Here is a 15,005-nt window from a genome sequence, read left to right as displayed (position 1 = left end):
CATTGACGCGGATAAAATTTGGATAATACGGATAACCGGTTAATATTCCTTTTTATGGACATTATTTATCATAAATTTCGAAATGCAAATCAAATCAAAACCGAGGCCAACATTCAAGCTCAAGTATCTTGTTAGTACTCGTTAACCGGATATTATTTAAGACTATATCTTGAAATACAATGGAATAGGAACAAATACGATGATTGTAAATTTTATTTTTTAAAACCGTTGGATTGCACGTATATTCGTACCATTAGCGCTTAAACTATGCACTTATTGGTGTATCCGGTTATCTTTGATGGTTATCCATTGGTACGGATAAAATCCGGATAATACGGATAAACTAGTTAAGAGTGCAAAATCGATCAGCTACTTCATTTATTGTTGAAAAATATTCTATATATTCTTCTGATATCGTATAAAGATTTCTGATACATCTTTCCAGTCCTTCATGCTAATGAAGGAGCTCAAGTTAAATTTGATATAATTTTTGTCGTTTTCGTTTTAGTCTACAAAATTTGTAGTACAAATACAATTGTTGCTGTTCCATTTTTGAAGAAATTTCTATTCCCATGAAGTCAATAGGATAAATATTTTGTTGTTATTTCCTTTCACTTTCATTTGCTTCGCAGTTCTTTTCGAGTGCAATTTGCTGACCTGGAATTAAAAATCACAATTCGCGCACTTATTCTTCCTAGAAAGCATGCCGGTATATATCAAATTTCCAACTCATTAATTAACGATAATTAATGGGGAATAATAATTGAATTTTCAATGAATAAAGAATGAACAAATAAAAAGTAGAAATTGTGAAGCATATTTCTAGGCGCAAGGTGTTGCGATGCAATGTTATTGCCTATATGTGTGTATGAGTTTGTTGGTATTGACAAACTTTTCTGCATTTCTTCGTTCGAACATAAATCAGTGTTTTAATGCACTCAATTGCATACAAATTCGTTTGTACTTATTATACATACATACAAACATAGTATATGCATTCATATATTTATATATGTACATATAATATATAAGAGTATAGAAATGTATGTATGCTCTACTAATGCATTTGGCATATTGTTCTACTTTTTGCACAAATTTGAACTTTTCGCCAGCGTTTTCAATAAACTATTCGTGCAGCAGCCAAAGTTTTCAAAGCCAAATTTGAAATTAAAATGACAAATGGTGCAATTGCACTGCTTCTTATTCTTTTTCTTCGGTTTTTTGTGTTGGTGACAAAAGTTTTAATATATTCAAAGAAAAGAAAGTAAATGATATTGAAGGAAAGCATTGAGTAGATCAATTTGTTTCTTTCTCAGAAATAGTACAAGCAGTTGGGTGTTAAAATCGTTTTTCCTCGTTCTCTTTTAACATATAATAACACAATACGAGTTGTGTTCAAAAAATTACGGGAATTTAATTTCGAGGGTTTGGAAAGTCCAATTGTCAAAATTTTTTAATATTTATTCTTTATTATGTTGATATACATCCAGCTGTATTCATTGCTTAATAGCTTGTAGATTTTCGTTTCTTAAAAACTTAAAACGGAATTTTTCAATTGGTGAATGAAGTAATTAAATCAAACATTCATATTGCTGCTTGAATGATTTTTAGATATGATCTATGAAGTAACGTACCTACAATAACGTCCACGTACATATACAAATATACTACGAGGGCTGCTATATATATTTCTGGCCTAATAATGAAAATAGGAATATTTATCAACGAAAATGGTTTTATTGTTTTTCAAAATATTCTCCATCAAGACTTATACACTTTTGTATGCGCTCAAACCAATTTTCGAAGCACTTTTTTTGAGCCTTTTTTTGAGCGATTGTCAAATTGTGCGGGATCCAACGAGAACAAACCTTTTTTACGGCCAGGTGTTCATGCAATATCGAATGTATGCTGGTGGGAGAAATACATAGACATGCCTCTATCTGAAGGTATGTTACATGACGGTCTTGCATTATCAGTTCACGTACGGCATCGATGTTTTCTGGCACAACGGCTGTTTTTGGACGACCTTCACGGAATTCGTCTTTGAGCGAGCGTCGGCCACGATTGAATTCATTGTACCCGTTTTTCACAGTGCAATAGTATGGTGCTTCATAGCCATACAAAGATTTTAGTGAAAACTGATCGCACGAATATGTTCACGAGTTAATTCCATTTTTTGGCCGAGATGAATTTTTTAATTCCCTGTAAATAAAACAATTCACGACTAAATGACAAAACGTTCTGAGTGATGTTATGCTAAAAAATGTCAAACTTTCCAATGGAAATGTCAGATTGCACCTGGCAACACTTAGTGTTGCCTAGGCCAGAAATATATATAGCAGCCCTCGTATATAAGAGTATATTCGCCAAAATCAATATTTAAAGTGCTTTCATTAGAATTTCCCAAAATCAAAGTTGGAAGTCACATTACGCTTATTGGTTGTAAAGGTACATTAATCTAAATGAATTTACAACTGCCTAGAGCAAATTTCGTTAAGCTGATTAGCGATGAATGTAATTCAATATTCGATAAAACATACAATGAAGGCATGCACTTAGCCACAAAAGCCTATAGGTTATGTGCTTTGTTGCGGTGTTAGATTACCGGCAGGAAAAAGTTTCAATTTTTAAGGAATTTTTTAAGAAAATGAAATTTTTAGCAAAGTTCAGTGAAACCTGATCTGAAAGTATTTTCACCTACAATTGTTTTTAATAAAAAAAAATCAATGAATGCTCTAAGTTGGTGAATCTTAATATTTATGTGAAAGCTCCTTTTATTATTACTTTATCTACAGATATATAAAAGTACATACATTCTTTACACAAGCATATCAAGTAACCAATATATGACTCAAGAGCACTTACTTTCAAGATTCATACATACATGATTTCATATGCAAATACAATTTACAGATATTAGCCTTGAGTGCAAAATTACCGAGAAGTCTTCTCTCCCCCTTCATACAACTCAATACGCATTCAATTGAAACGCCACAAATGTAATATGCTCTGGTTGAATGCTACTAAAAGCTTCGGGAGAAGCACCTCAAGGCACATTAAAGTGTGGTAAACAAGCGTTGTTGGAAACATTATGTGTTGCTCAAAAGCTTTAAGAGCTCCGTATAAAAATTTAATATAAAATTTAACTGAAGCATGAGTGCGCAATTTATTATAGAAAGAGCATGCAGTAAAGTGCAATACAAATAGTCTTTATTTATGAGCCATAACAACTTTATGATGTTAATTAACCAAATTAAGTTTGGCCTTATGAGTGCAGTAAAACCAACAAAGATGTGAAGCAATTAATGTAAACATATGAACATTTATAACAAGGTGCTTGCGTAAAGATATGAATGTGTTATGTTATGAATGTGGTATAGAATGTATATAAATATATTAAGTGAGTACTTTTATATGTTTCTCTTATTGTCTGTTATCATTTAACAGAATTTTAAGCTTAAACAACTGCGAATTAATAATTTAAAAATATGAGTTAGGTTCGCGACTTTACTAACATCAGCCTAGATTAAAATGAGTCCGTACTTTAGATGTATTTTGTATGAACAATAACTCAAAAACGACTAATGTAGCGCCAACTGAGCTTAAATAGCAGATTTCCGATAAATTAAGTTCCGATTTCTTCTTTCATAATTCATTTATGTAACACATAGCTATAATTCAAGATTTCACCTCTAGGTCTAACACAAAACCGATACTTAAATATTGGTGAACGAATCATTAAGTAGATACTTGAATACTTATTCTTAATGCATTTTCATTTCATTGGCATACCACTTCTCCCACTTATGCCAATTTACACTTACTCATGTCAACAAATGTTCAAGTTTAAATCCGTTTTCTCCAGATCACTTTAACAAGCACGCATTAGTCCATAAAGCGTTTGTTCAGTGTTGCCAATGTTTTTAGTGTAGAATTTTGCTATTGGTGTGGAGTATATCTGTTTTTATGTGCCAACACCATTTTCAGTTTCCGCAATTAAAATGGAAAATTATTACGCAAGTAAAGGCAGTTTCAGCAAAAAAGCAACACCCATACTACTACTGACACTCATATCATAGGTTATGTATATTTGAATGTATGATGTACCCAGTAGGGAATATCGATCAACTAGGAAATTGAAAAAAATGCGTTTGCGATGCTATAACTTTTGTCTTTATTTTAAAAACTTGATATTTACCACTGATACTCTTCATTTTATTTCTCTATTGTCCAACACTCTCAAAAATTTTAATTCCTGCCAAACGTATGACAACTTTTGTGAGAATACTAAGAAATCGAGGTAAAACAGTAGTTTCATATTCCACTCATTCCCGACAGTAAGTTGAATTTAGTAAAATATTTTAGACTCAAAATATGCAAAAGGTGATCAAAGAGAAGAATCCTTTTGAATCCAAATCAGGAGTCCATATTTGGATTATCTCCAGAGATAAAATTGGACCTCGAAGAAGTCAGAAGTTTATGAAGTAAAGCGGGTTTTTTAACTGCAATGTATTTTTGCTTTCTTCTTCTTTTACTATCAACCTAGGAACATTTCCTCCAGGGTATACTCATACATACGTAATGCTTGAGTGAGCAATGCGCACGCCGGAGCGGCAAAAGCAGCAGCAGAGAGTAAGCGCCAGCGTGTGTTTGCGGAAAATATAGAAGAGAATACATGTATGAACTCATACAAAAATACAAGTGGAACCATGCCACAACCGTCATGGCGTCACTAAGCGTGTCAAGGATGTCCCAAACTGACTGGCATAGCAAATACGGACGACACGCCGCCGACTGCGCAGCCAAGCGCTTTCATATTTTTTGCATTTTTTTTACTTTTTTCTTGCATATCTTATTGGCAAATGTTTGCCATGTGCCATGGCCACTGAAAGCCGCAATGGAATACATGCTTGTATGCTATATATTTACATACATACTATGCAGAAATATATATGAATAGTGCTCAATGTGCTCATGTTTATTTGTGGCTGCCGCGTTGCTTCAGGCGACACGTGAAGCAGCTGCAACAACAACAGCAAAGTTGTTGTAGCTAAAGTCACGTTCTATTCAGATTGGTTAGAAGTGTAAAGCTGCGATAGAACGGTCGCCGCAACTATTAAAAACAAAAGGTACAAACCGCTAAGCACAGACAGAATCTGATAAAATAGAATACACCTGAGAGGGTTAAAATCTGTCTATGTGTGTTTAGAAAACTAAATGCAAAGAAAATACGAGATATATTTGCATAATTTAATGTGGTGACGTCGTTATTACTCGTAGTGAGTGCGTGTTCTGGACTTATATGAATACGTGCACCTTAAGAGTGCCCAAAAACGTTAAAAAACTTTAATATTTCACTTGAAAAATATAATAGTTTTGACCTTTTCTCACCGTTTCTGGTATTTCGCCTAATGGTAGGCAATGATTTTCTTTTTATATTTATGTAACATAATTTATGAATACATATTTATTGTGGCGATATTTCTATAGATCTATTTTCAGAATTTATCTCGAAATCAAACATTTCCCAGCGTCAGCTATTTTTATACTTTAATACAAATAGTTTTCCCTAATCAATCCAGAAATTCGTGAACTTTTGTGTAAATAACGCAGGAAAAAAGGAATATTAGAAACAAAGAAAAGTGCCGCTCACGCACACATCTAATCGAAATTCCCAGACGGCGCTACAATTTGTCCTTTGGGTTGTCGTACATAATACCACAGCGCACGCACTCGTATCACTGAGTTATTTAAAGCGCAATTTTTCCAAAACACACTCTTATATATTATGCAGACACAGAGGCGCCAAGATGTTTGCATAATATGGGTTAGAGTGACACGCAATTCTACAATTGCTATTGTTCTTTCGATTCCTTTACATATTCTCTTCTTTATTTATATACGCTTTATGATAACTAGGAAACATTACGAATTCACGGAATATAATTAATGAATAAACAATTCTAATTTTTTGTAGTAAACAACGCTGACATGGAGTAAAGTTAACTCTTAACTAAGTGTATATGTATTTATATAGATATATAAATTTGGTGTTGGAACCGCTTTAAGCGATTATAAACGAATCAACCGAGTGGCGCGCTCTACTCATTTCTCCTTTTTTGCTTTTTGGCGCCAACTGGTCACTTTCCATTTGATCCTTCCATCTGAGTGGAGGTCGTCCTCTTCCGCGGCTTCCTCCAGCGGGTGCTGCATCGAACACTTTCAGAGCTGGACTGTTTTCATCCATCCGTACAACATGACCTAGCCAGCGTAGCCGCTGTCTTTTTATTCGCTGAACTATGTCAATGTCGTCGTATGTCCCTCCATAATCCCAGTGTGCCCTGGACATCGGTTACTAGATTACCACCTAGGTCTCTACATGAGGATGCTCCGGTCTTGAAACCTTCGTTAAGTCGCTTAATTTTTTCGTAAAATTTTCGAGCATTCCCTCTGTCTGCCAGCGTCTCAAGCTCGTCGTACTCACGCATTTCGGCCTCTTTCTTTTTTTGTCTGCAGATGCGTCACGCTTCCCTCTTCAGCTCTCGGTATCTATCCCATCCCGCACGTGTTGTGGTCCTTTTCAACGTTGCGAAATAGGCAGTCTGTTTTCTCTCCGCTGCGAGGCGGCAATCCCCATCGTATCAGCCTGTTTTTTGTCGTTGCCGAAATTCAATTGTTTCGGCTGCAGCTGTACGCAGTGAGTTTGAGATGCTGTTACACAGTTCCCTTATACCGAGATGCTGATGAGTGCTCTCAGAGAGCAGGAGTGCAAGTAGAGTAGAGTATTTCGTGGCTGTCTGTTGCGATTGCAGCTTTTCGACGTCGAAGCTTCCTTGTGTTTGTTGACGGGCGTGTTTTGCTGCACAGAGGCGAGTGCGTATCTTTGCTGCTACTAGATAATGGTCCGAGTCTATATTTGGTCCTCGGAGCGTACGCACGTCTTAAACACAGGAGACGTGTCTTCCGTCTATCACAACTTGATCGATTTGGTTACGCGTGTTTCGAACAGGAGACAGCCAAGTAGCTTAATGTCTTTTATTATGCTGGAATCTGGTACTACAGACGACCATATTTCGGGCCCCAGCGAAGTCGATCAGCCTCAGGCCGCTTGGCGATGTTTCGTCATGGAGGCTGAATTTTCCGACTGTTGTACCAAAGACGCCTTCTTTACCCACCCTAGCGTTGAAATCGCCAAGCACGATTTTGACATCGTGGCGGGGGCAGCGCTCGTAGGTGCGTTCTATGACTAGTGGATATTAAATATATAGATATATAGCCTATCAACTGGCTGAAAAATAATGTTATGCACCCATTGGATGGATTTGTTTTTAAAGAGAAACTCAAAGCACAAAATAGTATGTTAATACTATTACATCCTTGAAAATTAAATGTACCATTTTAATTATTCAGTCAACAATTTTAGAAAAGTTGATGAAACAAATGTTGTCAAGGAAGGATGCAGATTGGGAGCACTACAACTACTTGGTCCATATTACCCTCCAATAATTTTGTTCCGTCTTTCTGGGCATTTTTATATTTTTTCAGTTTGTAATATAATTTGAGTTTGGAGTTTTTGTTTAACAAAACAAAAAAAAACTAATTGTTGTTTAAGCTAATCAAATAAATTTAATTGTATTAGTGCACGTATTTGGTGAACTATATACCAAAAATAGATTGGTAGTCCATATTTGCCTACTTTACTATACTGTCTTTTTGAAAATCGCATATCTAAAAAAAAAAGTAATTTATATTTAATATTAGCTATACTTGGTTCATCATACGAAAGTATAAAATCACTCAAATTAACTACCATGCACCTAAAGAGGTTATTCATATTTGCGAAAAATGTGTCGTATCGTTTCCATACAATTTACAACGCCATTTATGTCAAAAAATCCGAGCAATAAATTTTTACAAAGCGCGCATAAACAATGCTGAAACACGCAAAGCTATTTTTGTACATTCCGCGTTATACGACACTCAGCACTCAACTGAAGAGCAACCATCCAATCCATACAAAGCAATTGAATTTCGCATAACTCATACGCCGCGTAGCGCCGCACTTAAAATGTGTACGCTCGCACACATACACACAAATATACTGGTGTGTGTGTGTTTTTCTATTTTTAACTGTTCGCTAGTTTGTAACGCTATCTAACTGTTATTCCTCTTATGCCCATCAATCAACTCAAATTACGATAATATCAATTTTCCACGCTCCGTTCATTACTCGTTAGCGTCCGCTTGAAAGCGGCACGCACTTAGGTCTTTCAAAGTGTGAATAGTGGCTGGTGGCGATGTCTGGCTCAATTGCTTAAAAATAGATTTTGCTGCTGATTCCTGCCGGCCTCAAGCAGCGCCGTACGCAAGGGACCCCTTTTCGCCTTATAACTTTGTGCTGCATTCCTCCGCATTGCAATGCCCGCTTTGTTGTTGGCGCAGTTTTCTATTCCACACGCTTTACGCTTTCTGCTGCTTGTAATTCCTTTATTCTCTTAGGAGCACTTTTCCCATGCATTTTCATTATTATTTCAATGAATTTTTATTCACTCTGTTCTTACGCGATCAGGTCGTAGACCTGAAGCCGTGTCAATGATGGTGGTGAGGTCGTTGCACTGCCAGGACTTCCGGGGAGCGATTCGCTTTTTAATGCGCATATTATTAGTGCCATCAAATCGTCGTTAACAAGTTGAAGAGCGAAAAAGTTAGTATTTAATGAAATACAGGGTGACATAGTTGGAAAACCGTTTAAAGTTAAGATGTAATAAAAATTTAAAAGTGTGAGCCACTAAAGACTTTGGGTTAGTTTTAGATCTCTCTGAATGTTAGTTTATAAAGCTTAATAAGGCGATTATGTTTATATAACAAATATTGCTAATTGTTAGAACTTTTGTGTATTATAAACGTTGAAAGATTCCAAAATCTTTGATTGAAGTCTTTTCTCAAATTATTTAAAAATATATCTAATTTATTTTCAGACTTTACGCCGTAGATAGACATCCTTTTCGTAATATTTCGTTCGGTTTTCTCTTCCGCAATAGGTTTTACCTATTAAGATCCCTAAGTGGCAACTCTGTTTCAAGATTTGGGACATATCTACGAAATTTTGGAAACACTATTCTATACTTATATCCCTCAATTGTTATTGGGTTCGTAGTAGTTTTTCTCTCTACTCAATACACCAACCGCCATTTCATTATTCGTCGAATTATGCACAACTTTCGCATCCTTTGTCACACTTTTTATCGCATGCAACTCTGTACTCATTGATTTTTAAATGTTGCATCATAAAAACTACTTAATACTTGTTTTGGTCATATCAGTTGCCCCTTGGGTATGTTTAATCCAGTTTAACGTTGCATTGCGCTAATATCCTTTTATGACTCAATTATGCATCCGAAGCAGAGACAATTTTAATGGTACCCAATATAGAATGTTACGAGATGTTAAAAGGAAATACAAATGCAGTGATATTTAATGATAATGAATTCAGTGATTTGCATTTAATAAAAGTGAAAAGTTAAATTTAACGATATTATTTTTTTAACCCAACAATTAGCAGTTACAAAAATTTCAGATGAAATTCTTTAGTTCATAGAACTCGTGTGGAGAGGTTGAGTTTGATCGAAAGTATACTATGATCGAAAGGTCAGTTTATTTCACGTAGAAAATGTACAACATTTCGCTACCTATTAGCGGTCGGACAGCAGTATTTAGAAGTAATTGTTGTCTCAGCTGTATCATACAGGCGACGAATCCGCATTAACGGGAAGAACGGAGTCGAGCCTAAGACACGACTAAGACCTGGTGAATAGATCTTATTATTTAGTAGTCATAATTGGGCGTAGCACGCAGGATGCCACTGGAGCTTTTTCGACTATGTATCGAGACGGAATCTGCCAAAATGGATCTGGGAGTCAATGAGGGAAATACGAAATATATATTGGCTACCAGAAGGAGTATTAGGAAGAATGAGGAGCGGGGGATTTTGTGTATCTTGGCACCGCCATCAACAGCAGTAATTATACCTGCTTAAAAATCCGGAGAGGAATATCAATTACAAGTCACTGTTATTATGGGCAATCAGGATGTAAAGCCTCTCCCGACAGACAAAATTAATACTCCATAAATCTCTCATAGTACCCGTGCTTCAGTAAGAAACATGGACGATATCAAAAAGTACTGAGCTGCTCTTGGTGTGTTCCAGAGAAAAGTGCTTCGCTAGATTTGTTTGTCTTTATGTCTTGCGAGTCAGAAGTAAAGGATATAGATGTAACCATGTCTCCGGTGGAGTAACCAAATGGAAGAAGCAGAGACGAATCATGGTGTGTAAAGCAGAGGCGCGAGGAAGGCGTTATTACGTCAGACCGAAATAAGGTTGATTTGGCTAATTAAAGAAAATAAGTAGTCATTATTGGACAAGGAAAAAATTTTCAAATATATTTCAGTCTTGAGAAAGATTAGGTATAAAATCTATAAATTCAAACTTCACCTCGCTTTAAGCAGAAATATAAAATTGTAGCTCCTTTGCGCTATGATATCAAATATAAACTAAGCCAAATATTTTATTATGATGTATAATAACTAAAGTCTTCAACGGCTTAGAGGTCATTTTGTGAGTACTATCAGTTAGTTAGAGTAAAGGAAATCTCAGGCTACCTCTACTTTAATCAGTGTTGGAAAAGACACCACAACAGTAATCAGTCTGATACTTCAGAGATTCGTCTTAGACAAATAAGATAGAAAAGAAAATTTCTCCATATCAGAATATTTATTTTAAATTTTAGCTGTATTTATAAAGAGTTTAAATTACTTAAACAAAAGGCTTCAAAAATGTAATGTTCTGATATATTTGAGCTAATTTTCGTATTATTTTCATTTAAACTAACTTGAATTACCAACACCAATTTTCGTTCCCATGGAAATGAATTCTTCTCTCTCTTAGTTCTAATGAATTAATATAATAGTAGTTAATTAGCTCTCCTTGAGTCAAAGCAATCCGAGACCAACAGCTTCTGGTTGCGGCATTTCAAGAGCATTTCTCATTTAACGCAACCACTTTCGTCCTTCAAGTAAATGTCAAATGAGGCTTTCCATTTCCATATTCCAGCTTGAATAGTTCACTACCACAAACTGGCAATCTTATTTTCATATATATCACTATGTATATATATTGAATGTATGTATGATTAAATATCTAATATTTCACACTTCTATATACAAAAGCTACGTACTCACATACATAAGCATATGGAAATTCATTCAACTGCGTAGAATAAATTTTGTGAAAATGTGTTTGTATGTCTTTATGTACACAATATATATGTGCGTGTTGTTGCATTAGTCTGCGCAAATGTCATGGTCAACTGAGGAAGCGAAAACTCCTTTCATGCTGGTAACGAGCAGTCAACTAACGACGTCACAAGCTTATTTATGTACATAAACACACACACACCCACACTTGCATATGCATACCATTTATATAACAACACAAAATAAAGTGTCAATATGACTTGCCAATGTAAACAAAGACTGACAAACGCCTGTGAGCACCTCTATGAATGATAAGCATGAGAGGGTGACTGATAGTGAATATTGCACATGTGTGGCACAAAAGTCAGATGATCACATGAATCTCACATTGGTGAAGTGGGACCGCTCCATGCACTTGAATATATATATTTAAAATAATTTTCTGTTTATTATGCAATATGTAATGCATATGTAATTATATTTTCGATCTGCATCTCTTTCCTAGTAAATGCTTCATTCTTCTATTTATTTTAATTTGTTTATGTGTGTTTTTTAAATTAATTATGTTAATTGTGTTTTTCTAACTAAAAGAGAATATAAATTTAATAAAAAGTTCTTTGCTTTGAAGCAACTTATTGCTTTTGTTGGCAACTGTAGAAAGTGGAAATTAAAAGTTCAAAGTGAGAACTTTTAAATTTGTAATTAAATCAGCTGAAGACCTTATCGTGCAGCAATGAATTAAAGATTCTTTAGATGCTGAAAAGAAGTGTAGCAAACATCAGCTACTAAAATCAATTCAATATTATTTGCAACTCTCTAATCTTTTGAATAACTTAGTGTAGGTAATAATTAATGCTACCAATAGGGAGTAAAACTATTTGTTTTAATTCTTCTAACAATAATCTGCGAGCATTCTTGAGCTCCATATCCCTTGACAGCGCTTCTCCATTAAGGAAATGTCCTGTTAGAAACTCTCACTCTGTTCGTAACTCACAGCACCCAAATTTGACGGAAAGCAGTCCTTCACATATATTTTTAAGCACAAATTAAACCCCAAACTTTATATGACACTCGAGGTTCTTTTGTATTTGTAATTTTCCGATTTATGGTTGCCTTGAAAACTTAGAACAACGTTTACAAAACATTTCCAAGTGAGTATTTCCTGATCATTCTGTTTTTCTTCAAAACTATTACGTTTCATCAGTTGTCGTATCTGTGGAACTACAAATACAGATCTCTAAATTCGTTATGACTTTAAACAAGTTTCTAAAATTCCGATTTTCTCATCGATTTGGAGGCTTATCAAAGCCAGTTCGGCACTTTATAGTTTGGGTCTGTTGGCTGAAGACAAGTTTGGATACTGGGTCAACTTTTAGACAAATAAAAATAATAATCTCGTACAGAATCCTCTGGTTCGATACAATTCTTTAGTACAGCAAATGGGATATGTTCTTGTTTAGCTCGACCTAATAGCAGTCTCACACATATTACCCAACATTTATGTGGAACCCACTATTTATCTCGTTTCCTCACAAGAAATTCAAAATTGTCGAAATAGCACTGTTGAATTAATGACGTGAAATGTCGGCGCTAAGATTTACAAATCAATTTTCCACAAACAAAAACGTAGTTTGTCGAAAGTTATAGTTAGTTATATCTCGAAAACCTCTTTCATAGAGTTCTTAGTTTGCCTGGTAGAAGAGTCAATAATTATACGAGAAGGCAATATATTTTAGCCTATCTGACGATTTTTTTAGTTATTCCAGCAAAAGCTGTACCAGAATCGAATTATTGAGAAAATTTTTCGGATATGAATGTAATTAATGTAGGATATATTCAATTGATTTATAAAATATTAAGAAATTCAATATTTAGAACACTTTTGAGTCCATACCGCATAAAACTCGCTCAATTATATTCGGCCCTATTCCCGTTGTCGTTATCGTTTAAAACGAAATAAGAACGTATATTTGGCATTTTATCGATAAAACGGCAAAATTAATTTTCTATAATAATATGGGATTTCTTCAATTCTTTAGCAATTGAAAAGAAAATAAAATTATTTTGGAACATATAATATTAGGTCTACAACTTTGCTTCCGCCGTTTTCCAATTGATGTCTCTAGGGTCAAGCACTGGTCGATTAAATCGATTTTTTTTATATCGATCTTGGACATTTGTGTCAACATTAACTCAACAAAATTTTGTAGAGATCTGTTTGCATCCCAAACTTATTCTCAACTGAAAATGTCACTTTTTGAGACGAATTCTCGACATTTGCGGGGAATTTTGCTTTTCTTTTTTAATTCTATGAAAAGTGCGGCTGAGACTCATCGAATGCTTTCGGATACATACGGTGAGGCTGTCCTAAATGAAAAAAAGTCTTAAATTTACAAAAAAACGGCGGAAAGTTGTAGACCTAATACATACATATATAAATTATAGTATCATATATCGAACACGGGGACCTCGGTGCTTCTAACCTAATATTATGGTTTCCTACTTTCAATGGACTTTATACAATATACGAATATGTGGTCAAATTGTGTATTATATAATATAAATAAAGTTAAATAAATAAAATGCGAGAGTATAAAATGTTCGGTTACACCCGAACTTAGCCTTTCCTTACTTGTTTCATTATAAGTTTTTTTCTTTTTGTATTGGAAATGATTTAAAGTTAGCTGTGATTTCCCATGGACTTTTATTTACTTCATTGTACTGTCACACAAGTTGGATACTCTCTCTCCACTCACAAGAAGCTTACTTATGTTAACCAGCTTGTGTGTTGCTTTACCTGTAGTTAATTATTGCAAGAAGATATTAAATAGGTAACACATATATTTGTCTAATTTCTATATTACGTTCAAGCACAGCGCACATAATCCATTTTTTCACGTTTTATGATGTTTCTAAGTTAAACATAATGTTTATATTAATGGCACAAAAACTAAATTTAGATTTAATCTACAAATTAATGTATATTAAAATTTTTAAAATGATATTCAATTCAAAACATAAATCTTTATAATATCCATATCGAGTTTAATCAATATTTTTACAAAATGTTCATATTTTTAAAGGCCTATAATTTGTACTACGGATGATTCCATTTTTTTGTCTGTAACTGTAAATTCAAGAAAAATCAGTATTCGTATTTGTTTTTGTTAGTGTTCTAAATTGGCTGCTCATGTGTTTATTGTATTTATAAAACAGAATTCTTCAGTACAGCTTTCATGCTGCAATATACACGATTTTCGCATTCTTTTAAGGTTTTGTTCATTTTATTTATTAGAAAATATTATTACCTTCATAAATATATTTGTAAATAAAATTTAAATAATTAAATATTGAATAAAGAATTTACCTAAGCACTTAATAATTAATATATAATATTTTGCATATAAACGGGTACTTGATACACCCTGAAATCGCTTTCCCCGCAAATATTTATTAATATATATTATATAACCACCAATTTCATTTCGCTTTCATCTTTCGTTCGCATAAATACTAATTTTCGCCTAAAGCATAAATCATTTCAAAATTCAAAAAAAAATTAAACAGAATTGAGCTATTGTTGTTGTTTGAAAAAAATTATAAAAATAATATAGCAAATTATGCTGAAATTGTATGTACAATTTTTCTATGTGGTAATTGTGTTCTACTTTGGTTCTAAAAGAAGTCTTTTATTGTTTTATTTCGTTTTTTCTTGTTTTCTCAAAAACAACAAAAACGTGTCTTTTCCTGTA

At 34.1% G+C, this 15,005-nt stretch overlaps 1 protein-coding gene across 4 annotated transcripts in view; it reads left to right on the top strand.

Annotated features, from left to right (window-relative positions):
• Positions 1 to 15,005, top strand: part of LOC105214258 (serine-rich adhesin for platelets) — a 57,295-nt gene that overhangs the window by 25,659 nt on the left and 16,631 nt on the right. The gene's annotated exons all lie outside the window — the stretch shown is intronic.

The sequence above is a fragment of the Zeugodacus cucurbitae genome, chromosome 2 (genome assembly GCF_028554725.1).
Source record: "Zeugodacus cucurbitae isolate PBARC_wt_2022May chromosome 2, idZeuCucr1.2, whole genome shotgun sequence".
NCBI classification, from domain to species: Eukaryota; Metazoa; Arthropoda; class Insecta; order Diptera; family Tephritidae; genus Zeugodacus; species Zeugodacus cucurbitae.
This window is presented reverse-complemented; position numbering and strand designations above follow the sequence as displayed.